The sequence below is a fragment of the Herpailurus yagouaroundi genome, unplaced genomic scaffold (assembly GCF_014898765.1).
Source record: "Herpailurus yagouaroundi ecotype Mexico unplaced genomic scaffold, PumYag 203, whole genome shotgun sequence".
Lineage (NCBI taxonomy): Eukaryota > Metazoa > Chordata > Mammalia > Carnivora > Felidae > Herpailurus > Herpailurus yagouaroundi.
This window is the reverse complement of record NW_024412434.1, coordinates 26,404,525-26,420,475: the sequence shown is the minus strand read 5'-3', so window position 1 is coordinate 26,420,475 and position 15,951 is coordinate 26,404,525.

Here is a 15,951-nt window from a genome sequence, read left to right as displayed (position 1 = left end):
CACAAAAATAAACTCAAAATGGATAAAGGACCTGAATGTGAGACAGGAAACCATCAAAACCTTAGAGGAGAAAGCAGGAAAAGACCTCTCTGACCTCAGCCGTAGCAATCTCTTACTCGACACGTCCCCAAAGGCAAGGGAATTAAAAGCAAAAGTGAATTACTGGGACCTTATGAAGATAAAAAGCTTCTGCACAGCAAAGGAAACAACCAACAAAACTAAAAGGCAACCAACGGAATGGGAAAAGATATTTGCAGATGACATATCGGACAAAGGGCTAGTATCCAAAATCTATAAAGAGCTCACCAAACTCCACACCCGAAAAACAAATAACCCAGTGAAGAAATGGGCAGAACACATGAATAGACACTTCTCTAAAGAAGACATCCGGATGGCCAACAGGCACATGAAAAGATGTTCAGCGTTGCTCCTTATCAGGGAAATACAAATCAAAACCACACTCAGGTATCACCTCACGCCAGTCAGAGTGGCCAAAATGAACACATCAGGAGACTATAGATGCTGGAGAGGATATGGAGAAATGGGAACCCTCTTGCACTGTTGGTGGGAATGCAAACTGGTGCAGCCGCTCTGGAAAGCAGTGTGGAGGTTCCTCAGAAAATTAAAAATAGACCTACCCTATGACCCAGCAATAGCACTGCTAGGAATTTATCCAAGTGATACAGGAGTACTGATGCATAGGGGCACTTGTACCCCAATGTTCATAGCAGCACTCTCAACAATAGCCAAATTATGGAAAGAGACTAAATGTCCATCAACTGATGAATTGATAAAGAAATTGTGGTTTATATACACAATGGAATACTACGTGGCAATGAGAAAAAATGAAATCTGGCCTTTTGTAGCAATGTGGATGGAACTGGAGAGTGTGATGCTAAGTGAAATAAGCCATACAGAGAAAGACCGATACCATATGGTTTCACTCTTATGTGGATCCTGAGAAACTTAACAGGAACCCATGGGGGAGGGTAAGGAAAAAAAAAAAAAAGAAGTTAGAGTGGGAGAGAGCCAAAGCATAAGAGGCTGTTGAGAACTGAGAGCAAACTGAGGGTTGATGGGGGGTGGGAGGGAGGAGAGGGTGGGTGATGGGTATTGAGGAGGGCACCTTTTGGGATGAGCACTGGGTGTTGTATGGAAAACAATTTGACAATAAATTTCATATATTAAAAAAAAAAAAAACAAAGAAGCACAATCTTCAACCTTCCAGAAACTTTGAACTTACAATGACACCTAAATTACTAGATTAAAAACAATAACAACGACAACAACAAATCATGGTGTCTTTTAGTACCAACTGCGCATTTTGAAGAAGACAGAATTTTCTTGAGGAACTTAAAAAGGTAATTATCTCTAGGTCATGGTCATTATTTAGAAATTGCTACAAAATATATTTTAATACTAGCTTTGTAGGCACTTACTTATATCATGGATTATTAAATTTGTTCATGGATGAGGCTTTTTACTCCACAGAGAACCAAGAGACGGGTAAGCCCTGCAAGGGAATATCAAATCCCACGCAACATTCTCACGCAACAGATAACAATTTTTTAATCAAAAATTTTGTAATTCAATTATAAATTTTAATTTAAATATTTTAAAATGATAGCAGTAATTATCCATATCATTTCTAATGTTTGGAGGGAGAATTTATGTGGGGCTAATTCCCCGCCCCCCCCATTATAACAAGAATTCCCTAGTTACCATGAAATCAGGAGACATCTGCATTTTTTTTTCCATGTGGCAATAAAGGCTGAAACTTATAGAGGAAAAGAAGTAGATCATCTAATCAAAAATACTTATGAGAGAGAGAAAAAGCAAATTGCTTCTATGGGACCTTAATGGGATAATGTGTGTGAAACCATTCACAAAATTACAAATAGTAGGCAAATGTAAAGAATTACTACTAGTCATGCTTACTCTTAGTTTCCAGTCCAACCCTCCAACTGGACAAATACCACAAGCTCTTCTTTTCCATGAGGGCCATTCAGCAAATTAAAATGATACTAATGATCTATTAATGCAATAATTATGATGCACAAAGTGATAATTAAAAGTATATGCTATTAAGAAGCTTCTTTGTATATATAAATTTATTAATATTCCTATGCAGGAATAATTCAGTTCAACTGATATTTACTGAGTTGTGTCAGACATTGTGCTTGACACTGTGATTTAGATACACAAATTATGGTCTTACTTTGTGGAAATTAGAGTCTGTTGGAGGTGGAGAGATAATAATAATTGTAACTAGATAACAACATCACGTGGTGACACATTTTTCTCACTTAAGTTCTTTAGGCAAAGTTCTTTAGGCAAAAGGAAATAATTTGGGTAAGAAACTTTGATCCGTATAAGTAAAAGAAGAGCATAGAGAAAGGATAAAGAAAGGCAAAATAAAGCATCATCCTTTTTTATTCTTAACTGAACTAAATGACAATTCCTTAAAGTTACACTAGTGGCAACGTATTGTGTGATTATAGCATGTGGATAAGTGAAATGGGCGTTGAAAGGGATGGGAATGGCGAACTTGGAAGAGTCTGTGGTAAGTTACTGACTCTACACATGAAACGGTGTAGTGCTGTCCAAAGGTGGACTTTGATTTAAATAAAATGGTGAATTGTAAACTCTAGAGCAATCACTAAATTCATTCAAAAATATATTTGATTCCATAAGAAAGGAGATGAGATAGAGTCATATAAATGCTCAATTAAACCAAGGAAGACTGAGAAAGAGGGGGAAAAAAAAACAAAACAAATACAACATGTAGAAAATAGACACAAACATGACAGGTTATTAATCCAACTGTAATAATAATAACTTAAAATATGGATGGTCTAAATATACCAGTTGCAAGACAAAGATTATTAGAGTGAGTTAAAAAATTAAGACCCACTGACTTGAGATTAAAAAAGACTTAGGTTACATGTAAAGAGGAGAAAGATAAATCAGGCCAACACCGGTGTAATCAAAAGGAAGCTGGAGTAGCTATGTCACTTGCCAACAAAGCTGACTTCAAACGATCAGGGATAGAAGAGGAGATTACCTAGTTAACTGAGGTGTCAATTTTTCAAGACAACATACCATCTTAAGTCTGCACACACCTAACAAGAACTACCAGAAGAAATAGACAAAGCCATTCTTATAGTTGGGAGACTTCAACTCATCTCTTTCAAAAACTGACAGATCAAAAAGGCAGAAAATCAGGAAGGTTGTAGATGATCAATCACTTGATCTAATTGCCATGGATATGACTCCATCCCCAAACATCAGAAACACATTCTTCTCAAGCTCACATGGAACATTCACCCAGAGAGACCATATTCTGGGACATAGCAGTCCTTAATAACATTAATAAAATATAAGATTATATGAAGTATGTTCTCATACTACAATGGAGTTAAGCTAGTCATCGATAGCAGAAAGATAGATAGGAACTCTTAAATATCTAAAAATTTTAAAAGCACACTTCTGAATAACCCATGGATCAAACAAATAATCTCAAGAGAGATTTTAAAATATTTTGAACTAAATAAAAATGAATACAAAACAGCAAAATTTGTGAATGCAGTGACAGCACTGCTTAGGGGGAGATTATGGTATTAAATATTCATAGAAGAAAAGAAGAAAGATTTAAAAAATCAATAGCCCTATCTCTCACCTGGGGAAACTAGAGGAAGAAGGCCTAAAGTGAGGAGAAGAATAGATATAATAAAATTAGAGCACAAATAAATGAAATTGAAAACAGAAAAAAAAAAAAATAAAGAAAACCAAAGAACCCAGAAATTGATTCTTTGAAAAGATCTTTAAAACATGACTTTTAAAAAATTGCTGTTAAACCCGATATACCTTCAGCCAAACTAACCAAGAAAATAGACTAATATCTCTCATGAATATAGATGCAAATCCTTAATAAAATATTAGCAAGTTGAATCCAGTAATGTAAAAATATATATGTATATGTATACATATATATATACATGTATGTACATATATGTATATATGCGATCAAATAGAATTTATTCCAGATGTACAAGATTGGTTAAATATTTGAACATCAATCAATGTAATCTATCATATCAACAGGTTACAGAACAAAAATCATACGATTACATCAATTGCTGCTAAAAAGACCATTTGACAAAATCCAACACATATTAATGATTAAAACGTCTCAGAAAACTAAAAATAAAGTCAAACTTTGTTTCTCAGCTTGAAAAAGACATCTACAAAAATCCTGTAGCTAACGTCCTACTTCATAGTGAGATGATTTCCCTTTATGATAAAGAAAAAGGCAAGGATGTTCTCTCTCACCATTCCTGAACAACATTATACTGGAAGCCCAAGCTAGTGCAATAAAAATAAAGCAAAAGAAATGTACACAAAATATAAAGGAAGAAATAAAATGTCTTCATTCACAGATGACGGGATTGTCTATGTGAAAGAAATCCCCAAGAATCTACAAAAGGTTGTTGGACTTAATAAGTGAATACAGAAGGGCTGCAGGGTAAAGTTATGATACATAAGCAATTGATTTCCTATATACCAGCAGTGAACAATTATAATTTTATTTTTTATTTACTTATTTATTTTTTTAGCAATTACAATTTTAAATTCTACTATTTAGCACTAAAAAAAAATGGAGTACCTTGGTATAAATATAACAAAATACACACAAGATCTGTATGAAGAAATTGCAAAACACTCATGACAGAAGTAAAAAAGTCCAGATAAGTGGAAAGATGCCATGTTCAAGAATCAGAAGATTCAATATTGTTAAGACATTAATTCTTTCCAGTGTGATCTGTGTATTCAATGTAATTCTAATAAAAATACTAGCAACCTATTGAGATATCAGCAAGTTGGCTCTAAAGTTTACATTAAAAGGAAAAAATGCTAGAATAGCCAAAACAATATGCAGAAAATTAAAGTTGGAGGACTCACACTATCCAACTTCAAGACTTACTATTAACCAACATTAATCAAGATAGTGTAGTATTGGGGAAAGAATAGACACACAGATCAATGGAGAGCCCATGAACATACTTACACAAACACTGTCAAATGATCTTTGACAAAGGAGTAAATGCAATTCACTAGGGAAAGGATAATATTTTCAGGAAATGGTGCTAGAACAATTAGGTATCCGTATATAAATAAAGGAACCTAGATATAGACCTTGCACTTTTGAAAGCTTAAATAAAAATATATCAAAGGCTTAAATGTAAAATGCCAAACTATAAAACCTCTAGAAGAAATCGTAGAAGAAAATCTGTGTGATCTTGGGCTGGGAAATGCGTTTTTTAACATAGGATACAAGAGGCACAATCCGTGAAAAGAAAAAAAAAACAACAATGGTAAATTGGACTTTTAAAATTAGAAACTTCAGTAAAACTCCTGTCTGATGAAGGACTTGTATCCAAAATAAACAAAGAACTTATAAAATTCAACAATTAGAAAACAAACCAAAAAGATCGAAACAGATAATACCTTGCCAAAGACTGTATCATCTGTACTGATGGTAAATCAGCATATGAAATGATACTTAACATCATTTGCCATTTGAGAAATGCATGTTACAAGAACGACACACCATTACCCCTCTATTAGAAGAGCCAACTCTTAACCCCTCCGGCCACAATGTCCATACCAACTGCTGGCAGGGACGCAGAGGGACAGGAAGTTTCATTCACTGCTTACAGGAATGCAAAGGGGTAAAACCACATTGAAAGAGAGTTTGACAACTTTTGACAAAGCTAAACATGGTCTTATCATATGATCCAGGAATCCTGCTCCTAAGTATTTAACCAACTGATTTGAAAACTTATGTCCACGCAAAAACATGCCTGCAAATGTTTATAGCGGCATCATTCATAACTGCCCCAAACTGGAAGCAACCAAAATAGCTCTTAATATACGGTTGTATAAACAAACTGAGGCATACTGGATGAATTGCAAAGGCATGTTGCTAAATGAAAGAAACCAGTCTGCAAAGGCTATGTGTTTCTATTTATATGATATTCTGGAAAAGGCAAAACTGTAAAGATGATACAGATGAACAGTTTTCAGGGGTTCTTGGGTAGGTGGATTGAGAGGTGAGGCACAGGAGATATTTTAAAGTGGTGAAACCATTTTGCGTGATATTGTAATGGTCAATACATGACAATATGTTTGTCGAAACTCATAGAACTTTACCACAAAAAGAGAGAGCCTTAATGCACACTAATTTAAAAAACTGTTCAAAAGGCCAGGAGATTGCAGGATAAGCTGCAGAACGTTACAAATGACTCTAGCCATGTTGGAAATGTATGAAACAGATAGAGCACTGGTCTTGTAGAAATGTATGAAACAAACAAAGAAATGCATGAAACAATGTCGCTGAAGAGGTAGAGGGGAAGGTAGTGACCTAAGTAACTCTGGGAATGAGTGGAGTGTGTAACAGTAAGGTCAAAGGAACTGTAGGTAACTACTGCACTCTAGTTGATAAATTTCCTTCCCAATGGATCAACGCTTCTGAAACAGTATACTGTATGTGTATACTACAGTTGAATAATCAAGTAAAGGGAGGGTAATGTGGTGGAAGCTAAATTTCTTGCTGTTGGAGTGAGAGATTACAGATTAGCAAGGGGAGAAGTCTAGAATAATCCATGCGGTGATGGATCAGTAGGCACATGCATTTAGCTTAGTGTAGATACAGACGACCACATATAAAAAAAAAATTGTGTGTGTTAATATGTGTATATACACAGATTACCACAGATGCATATATTTCCTTGCTCTGAGAGCTCAGAGGGCCTAAAGGCAATGACACTGTAGTCGCAACAAGCAGACCTACCGCCTGGATGGGGGTTTCTAATTCCATTCTCCAGTAAAAAGAACGAGGGCTTGCTGGAGAAATGACGGAAGCCAGGACTGGGGCATGAAATACACAAGGTGAGCCTGGAGCATCCCATAGTCTCAGAATACAAAACAACGCTGAAAATAAAACTCCCACAATGAGGAGAAAGCTAGAGAGAGTGCCACAACCAGATGAGGTTATGGAGAAATAAGAAGCAAATGTTATGTGGTATCTTGGATGGGACTGTGGAACACAAAAACAATATTAGTAAAAAAAAAAAAAAAATCTAAGGAAACCTGAATAAACTATGGATTTCAATTAATGACAGTGTATCAGTATTGCTTCATTATGTGTGAGAAATGTACTGTACTAAAATAAGATATTCATGGGGTGTCTGGGTGGATCAGTCAAACATCCGACTTCGGCTCACGTCTTGATCTCTTGGTCCGTGGGTTCGAGCCCCATGTCAGGCTCTGTGCTGACAGCTCGGAGCCTGGAGTCTGCCTCGGGTTCTGTGTCTCCCTCTCTCTCTGCCCCTCCTCCACTCATGCTCTGTCTCTCTCTGTCTCAGAAATAAATAAACATAAAAAAAAGATCTGTGTTTTAAAAACAAAAACACCCAGAAGTAAAAAGGTAGCAGCCATTGCCTGACTCTGCTACTCATTGTCTTTTCAATCCTTGTCTGGGTGCAGTTTTTTCCCCCTCTGTTTCAGATTTCAGACAGGTAAAATACCACCGGTTTTAGGGATATTGGGAGAATTAGTCCTATGATTTGTGTAATGCATTTTTAACTCCATGTTCCTGGGATACCCCTTCCTTGAAGCAACATCCTATGGCACTTGCCTCATTCTGGGTCTCCTCCTCACTGATTTTGTGCCCTTTGAATGAAATCAGTGCTGCTCTAAGCCTGTTTTCTTATCGTTAAAGCAAGGACAATAGTAACACCCTCTTCACTGGATTGGGCTGAGGATTGCATGAGACAATGCTACAAAGTCTTGGCTCTTTGCCTGGCACATGGAAAGCACTGAAGAATATGAGCTGTGCTGACAATGACAGTGGTGGTGATGATCAAGATGATAGTTTTGTTGCTACATCCTTCAAATTTCCTGCCTTCAAAGAGATTTATAACCAGTGGGAAGGAGCTTTCTATCCTATCAGTCTGTGTGCATTCACTTCCTCTTTAAATAAAGTCTAAAATCTTCATCCCAGGCAAGGATTAATGTTTATTTTTGAGAGCGAGAGTGAGAGACAGAGAGAGAGAGAGAGAGAGACAGAGAGAGAACAAACAGGGGAGGGGCAGAAAGAGAGGGAGACACAGAATCCGAAGAAGGCTCCACGCTCTGAGCTGTCAGCACAGAGCCCAATGCGGGGCTCAAACTCCCAAACCACGATATCATGAACTGAGCCGAAGTTGGACACCTAAACGACCGAGCCACCCAGGCCCCCACCAGGATTTCTCTAATGGTTCATCTTTCTCCTCTGCTTACCCAGTCAGCTCCCCATGTCCCAGGCAACTTTTTAATTCTTGTCTGCTTTTAGACTGCTGCCTGAGACCTGTTTACATTAATAATTTGTATTCATTCACCTTCTTCGGGGCCCTACTTTTCCTAGGAATTATGTTATGGGCTTAATTTTTCCAGAGCCCATGCACAGCTAGCATTTATGTGTCTATTTTGTAAACGGGAAGGCTGAAGCCCTCAAAACAATGTGTCAAAGTAACACAGATGGCTAGTATGCAAAGAGCTAAGATTTGAAATCAAACCCTGTGCTTTACCTACAAGGTTATGTTGTCACTCCCATATATGATGAGAAATGCTTTTCCCTACTAACATACTAATGCTGGTTACGTTAATGTCTCTCCGTTTTAAAATTCCTTAAATAGCTTTAAATTAAATCTTGTGTCCCCAGCAGATTTAATCTCTTTCTGGCAAGATTTGTTTTCCTCCAATGATTCTACTATTCCGTTAGTTTTTTTGCCAACATCGTCGACATCCTCGTTGTTGCTGAGACCAATGAACTGTCTTCAGCGTTTATCAAGCTGTAGTTCTCAAACGACATTTCTTCTTGAAATACGTTTCTTTCTCATTTTGCTTTACACCACAGTCTCCTAATCCCACTGTTACTTCCTGGCTTCTCTGATGAAACAGCTTCGTTCCCTGTTTCTATGTTCGTATTTTATGCGTAAATATTTCCAGATTATATCCCAGGCCATTTTTTTCCCTCGCACTCCCCCCAGGAGATCACGTTCACCTTTATGGCTTCAATTGTTTTCCTTAAGTAGGTGACTACCAACTATAACCCTTTTACACCCATATACCCAGCTGCACATTGAATTATCTCCACACAGATGTTCCACAGGTATGTAGGTTAACATATGCAAAACTGAACTCATCAACTCTCCTCCCTGCTAACTACACTTCTCATTTTTTCCCCATTTCAATGACCACTAGTGCTATGGTTTACTCAAATTAGAAATGTAGGTGTCCTCTTGCACTTTTATTTCCCTTACTTAGATCCTTATTTAAGCCTGTTTATTCTACCTTCTGAATGTATAGAGAACCCAGTCATTCCTATCAGGCTCAAATAGCTCTGTGATTAGTTTTCTTGCCTCATTCTTGTCCAAATTCCCCTCAGTGATAGACCATTGGTTAGACATTAGAAGTAGAGCGATTCCAGGGGCGCCTGGGTGGCGCAGTCGGTTAAGCGTCCGACTTCAGCCAGGTCACGATCTCGCGGTCCGTGAGTTCGAGCCCCGCGTCGGGCTCTGGGCTGATGGCTCGGAGCCTGGAGCCTGTTTCCGATTCTGTGTCTCCCTCTCTCTCTGCCCCTCCCCCGTTCATGCTCTGTCTCTCTCTGTCCCAAAAATAAACGTTGAAAAAAAAATTAAAAAAAAAAAAAAAAGAAGTAGAGCGATTCCATAGTTTGGGTAAACATGTTCACTTCTCTTTATAGCTCTCAGCTATATTTGGAAGGTGTAATCATCTTTCTTTATGATCTTCTGACATATAAACTCCATGATGAAACACACTGTGTGTCTTATTTACAATTTTAGTTCTATGCAGCTTAGTGCTGAACGGTCAACAGACAACGGGTTAGATAAACACATGAAGGTATTCAACAACTGCACAGAAATTAACATGATGCAACACTTCCTAATTCTACTTCTTAAGGATGATTAAGCATTTCTCCTTCAAGAAGCTTTCAATGAGGGTAGCAGGTCAAAAATCAAAACCACTCCCTGCTATAAGATTTGTAGATGTGTATTCACCAAAGGGGACATGGAATGCAATCTGAGAAGAACTGATGTATTAACGTACTAGACACAGGGGTAGGGTGGGGTGTGGGGAGAATGGGCTCATCTTCTCTATCACTGCTGGTAATACTAGTGATGCTACATCTAACGAAATATGTGATTACATTTCATTCACTGAACATTTTGGCATTCTACATTCTGGGTGCTGGGCTAGGTGGGTGTCCTTCAAGGGTTCCACAATGTGGAAGAGGCATATTTCAGTCCAACAATTTCGTTTCAATTTATCACGGAGTTTACAATGCTACTTTAGACTAATTTAAAATTTGGCTTTCTGCCATCATTCATTAATTCACTCAAAAAGATTTAAATGGGCCCCATCGGTACCTTAGGAGTGCACAGTGAAACCAATAAGTAATTACTACATGTTGCGATTGGTGCTGTGACAGAATTATGGCAGGCGATAAACTTCTATGCTGTCTGCTCAAAGGTTTCCCCGAGAAGACGTTCTGGGGAAATTTTCAAGGACTAATAGGAATTAGCAAAATGAAGGAAAAGAAAGGGTGCTCTAGGTAAGCAGAGGTAATAGCAGGAACAAAGACACAGAAGAGAAAGCAAGACCTATTCCGAAAGCACAATGTGACACCTGGAGAATGGGGGCTACAGAAGGGATCTCAGGAGGAAGGAAAAGACGCAGCTGGAGAAGCAGGCAGGGATCCAATCAGGCTGATGTCTCAATGGAATAGCAGCTCTCAGACCTCACCCACGGTATTTAATCATGGAAATTCAAGGCGTTCGGTGCCATTCGGTAGCAGAGAGCGAATTATCGACCTTCATCGTGACATATTAGAGTCAGAGCTGGTCACAAGTTCCGGGGAGAAGCACAGAAGTCATCAAAAGCGGTCAGCTGAATCTGGCAAAATGAAAGCGATTGTTGTAACGTTTTTGGATTCAGCTCAGTGTTTGAATCTTGTACATCTGTGCTTCCAACCGATTCATTTTAGAATTGGTTCTGAGAACAAATTGACCAGCTTATAGAATTTCCTTGGCTCAAGGACTTGTTGCTAATGTGGACACGAGTCAATTTTGAAGAGTGACCTATTGCATTTAGTGTGTTGAGAACTTGCTCTAACTGGAAAGGATGCAGGGAAAAAAGCAACTGTATGTTTCCAATCCATAAATAAGTATCTGGAAGCAAAGCATTCATCATTTGCTTTGAGTATCAATACTTTTGCATTTGTACTATTGTTCTTCCAAGGAAACTGAAAACCTGATATTTATAAGTTCATCAATCCCACATTATCATTTGTTGGAGTGTTCTCCACTCATTTTCTAGAATGGGGAAGGAAATACATTTAAATTCTAAAGCCCTGGATTTAGAAAGTAAGATCAAAGAATTCTGTCTAACACACATTCCTAAGGAAATTCCTTTATCATTTTTTTGCTTTCAATACAAAATATGTGCAATATTGTTAACAGCATTAATTGATATATTAGAGTCTCAATTCAGTACTGTGCTATCCAAATGCGGGGCTTACTTGATCTGGTTTATTTTCATATGTTTACCACTTCCAGCATTGTGCTTGTAGGACCATTTGGAGGTAAATTTTAAAAGAGGAATTCTCCTTCACTCTTAGCAACTCTCTCTTCTGTCAGCGCGTTCCTTGAGCATCCTTCCTTCTGAGATTTTATCTTCTTTGTACCATGAAGGGGAACAGAATACACCACTCCAGAATATAAGGTATAAGGATTCTTTTAGACTGATTATGTTTAGGAGACGACAGACATAAGAAAAACTCTGAACACTGAGTCGAAATTACATTTTTATGAGACACTTACATTCATAAAGGAAATATTCATTTGGAAGGGTATCTACCTCTCTGTACCAGGAAGTGAAAAATGACTAAATCTCTAAGAAACTCTTATCAATGGGGAAGCCAAAGACCGAAATCTGCACGCCAACCTTACTCTTGTTTACCGTGCTTTGCCTGATAGCCCCCCATAACTGGCTGTCCCACGCCCCGTCTTCTTTGGTCTTTAGCTGGAGATGGTATTTAAGGTTGGTGGTTTGGGCCATTTCAGGCAGTTACTGTTTTCCTGGTATCTCCCATGCATACAGGAGGTACAAATGTTATTAAATTTCTGTTCGTTTGTCGCTTGCTAATCTGTTTTTTATTAAAGGGGGTCCAGCCAACAACCTAGAAGGGTAAAGGGAAAATTATTTTTCCTCCCCTACAACCTGATGCCTCTTGGATAGACAGAACCATCGGCACTGCCCATTAAACTCTGCCACACCTGGAATGTCCCGTGGTGTTAATCCCCCACCACGGAAGCTCTATTATCCCTGGAGGTCACAGATGTCAGCAGCTCAGTATTAATTTGTGAATAAAAATAGTGTTGCTTTCTATTTCAGGGGGTACACACTGAGGCAGCTTTGGGAGAGTCCTCCTTAGTCATCTCTTTAACTCAAGAAGTATATATTTGGTGCCTCCGAAGTACAGGGAAGAAAATGCAAGAAGTTTTGTTGAGATATTTATCTCCTTCTCTTACAGTCTCAACATGGGAAGTTAAAGGTCTACTGGTTAGGAATTGAGGTGGCATTTACAGACTGGAAGTACTTCCAGCATCTTCAGATCATTGTGTGGTTGCTGCCCGTTGCCCGTCCTGTCCATGTGAACACTGGTGAGAGACAACCTAAGGCAGTGCTCCTTCGTCTCCCTTCTCAAATTCATCAAAGGAGCCAGGTCTTGTTTGCTCAAATAGCTGGTTCACCACATGCCTCTGAGGAATGACCAAGGGAAATAGTTCCCTTCTAAGTTTGTGGAGGGTCACAGCTAGCTGTCACTTCTTGTTCATGTCTAGACTATTGGACAGCTAGCTCTTTATTCAGTATTTCAGGATCCAGGCTCCTTCTCCTTGTGGTTTTCAAAGTGGCCATAGTCATGTGCATCAGTTGGCCGAAGGAAAAACAACATGGAGACTCAGGAAAGCTTCTGTGGGGCTAGAGGGCCCCAACTACTTCATGAGTTAAAAATAGGTCAGCACACATTTGTGTCGCCACATTTAGCTGTAAGAAAGGCTGGGCAATATAGTGCCTAGTAAAAGCGACAAACAGGATGGATGAACAGTTAGCCCATCTCTGCCCAACTCCACTGATTTGCTGTCAGCAGCTGGGTGGCAACGGGCGGAAAAGCAGGTCCCCAGTAATCTGGTGAGAAGGCACCAGTTGGCAACATTTCAGGCTGTGCTTGGCATCACCTCCATTCAGGCAGTGCAAGTGTACCTCATACAGGACTGAGCTTTCCTGGAACAGCACTGTAGTATCCAACTACCTTCTATGAACAAGAGAACTGAGATAGAAGCAGAGTCAGAATATCTAAATCTATCTGATAGTGCCTTCATTCCTGTGTAAACTCTTCTATTTGGGACACACGACAGCCATGCGTCTCCTTTGTTTATTTTTTTCTCAGCTCTCCTGAAATACAACTGACAAATAAAATTGTGTACATTTAAAGGATACAACATGGTGGTCAGATATACACATACATTATGAAATGATTACCATGATCAAGCTAATTAACATATCCATCACCTCACATAATTGTCCTGTGTGTCTTGTGTATGTGTGTGTGTGGGGGGGTGCTGATAACACTTTTAGATATAGTCTCTTAGCAAATGTCAAGTGTACAATAGAGTGTTAGTAACTACAGTCACCATGCTTTACATTATATCCTCAGAACTTATTCATCTCATACTGAAAATTTGGAAGTTTGGACCATTTGACCAACATCTGTCCATTTCCCCCACCCCTAGCTTCTGACACCCACCACCACCATTCTATTTTCTGTCTCTGTGATTTGCACATTTTTCTTTTTCCAGATTTCGCATATAAGCGACACCATACAGTATTTGTCTTTCTCTATCTGGCTTATTTTACTTAACATAATTATCTCCCAGTTTTATCCATGTTGCTGCAAATAGCAGGATGACCTTTTTAATGGAAGAATAATATTCACACACACATATATATATGTATATGTGTATATATATGTATATGTATACATATATCATTTTATTTCTTCATTCATCTGTTGGCAGACATTAGGTTATTTCCATATTAATGCTACAATAAATATGAAAGTGCAGATATCGCTTCAAGAAACTGATTTTGATTCATTTGGAGAGATATCTAAAGGGGAATCGCTGGATCATATGGTAGTTCTATGTTCAACTTTTTGAAGAATGTTGTTGAGGATTAAGAATTTTCTCTGCCCTTCACGGCCCTTCTAGCTGGACTAAGAATCAAATTGACATGACACAGATAAACAGGAGAAAATAAAATTTTTATTGTTATTTAATTATTTTCTGAGAGAGAGAGTGCATACAAGTAGGGGAGAAGGGTAGAAGGAGAGGGAGAGAAAGAGAGAAAGAGAGAGAGAGAGAGAATGAATCTCATACAGGCTTCAAGTTCAGTGCAGAGTCCAACACAGGGCTTGATCCCACAACCCTGGGATCATGACTTGAGCCAAAATCAACAGTCAGATGCTCAACTGACTGAACCACCCAGGCACCCCATGAAAATCAAATTTAATAGCATTTGTAAGGGGAATCCACAAGGAGATGGAAATTCCAAAGACAGTCCACTGACATGATGCTCATATGAGCTAAGGAGAGGGGAATGGGTCTGAAAATACAAAAGACAGAAAGAAAGACCACTAGCGAGAAGGTGAAAGGAGATGTTTGGAAAACAAAGGACACCTTATTATGTAAATAAGTTTCTGACCTAAAGAGGAATCTCTGTTAATAGCTCTCTTCCTGGTAAAATCAGGCAGGTGAGGGGGAGGTAAAGAGATTTTTTCTGAATCTGCTGGGTTTTGATTGCTTTTAACTCAAAATGATGTTCATACAAAGTAACCCCCCTTGGGGGCAGCCTGCCCTTGGCCCCTACACCTCCATACTGTTTTCCACAGTGGTTGTTCCTACCTACATTTCCATCAAAAGTGCAGGAGAGTTCACTTTTCTCCACATCCTCACCAACAAATACTTCTCTGTTGTCTTTTTTTAAAAAAAGCCATCCTAACAGGTGTGAGGTGGTATCTCATTGTGGTTTTGATTTGCATCTTCCTGATGATGAGTGAGGCTGAGTATCTTGTCATATGTGTGTTGGCCATTTGTATGTCTTCTCTGGAAAAATGTCTGTTCAGGTCCTTTGCCCATTTTTATTAATATTGTTTTATGTTGTTGTCGCTGCTATCACTTAAATTTAATTATTGTCCAGGTAACTTCAGATGAGGAAAATGACGAAAGGGGAGTAGTAAATACTCACCAGACGAGGCATTTTTCTAGCTGCTTCCTGTGCTTTATTCTGTTTAGCTCCCACAACAATCTTACACTTAAGTACCATACTCAGTTTTTAGATGTTAAACTGATCTGTAGAAGCTTTAAATAAGTAGCTTAAGGTTATGTAGATAGTAAACAGAAAGGGCAAGATTTTAATCCAGATTGTTCTGATTTCTGTGTTTGTGGTTTATCAAACCATCTTATTACTGCTTCTATCATCCCACCTCATTCATTGAGGCTTCACAAAAGATGTCATTTGACATCTGTCTCTCACAAAGTAGACACTTGAGGCATATTTATTGAGAAATGTCTAAAGGTGGGTGACTTCTTTTGGTATACATTTGCGCTGATTAATTCTGGGACAGATTTTATCCACAAATAACCTTTTTTATTTCTCTTTTTGTCTTCTTTTTTCCTCTCATCAGTCTTCATCATTTGCAGAAATTTTCATTTTTTCAAATAATTATCTGTGTTGAATTACTCTTGGCCATGTGACCACTTCCTT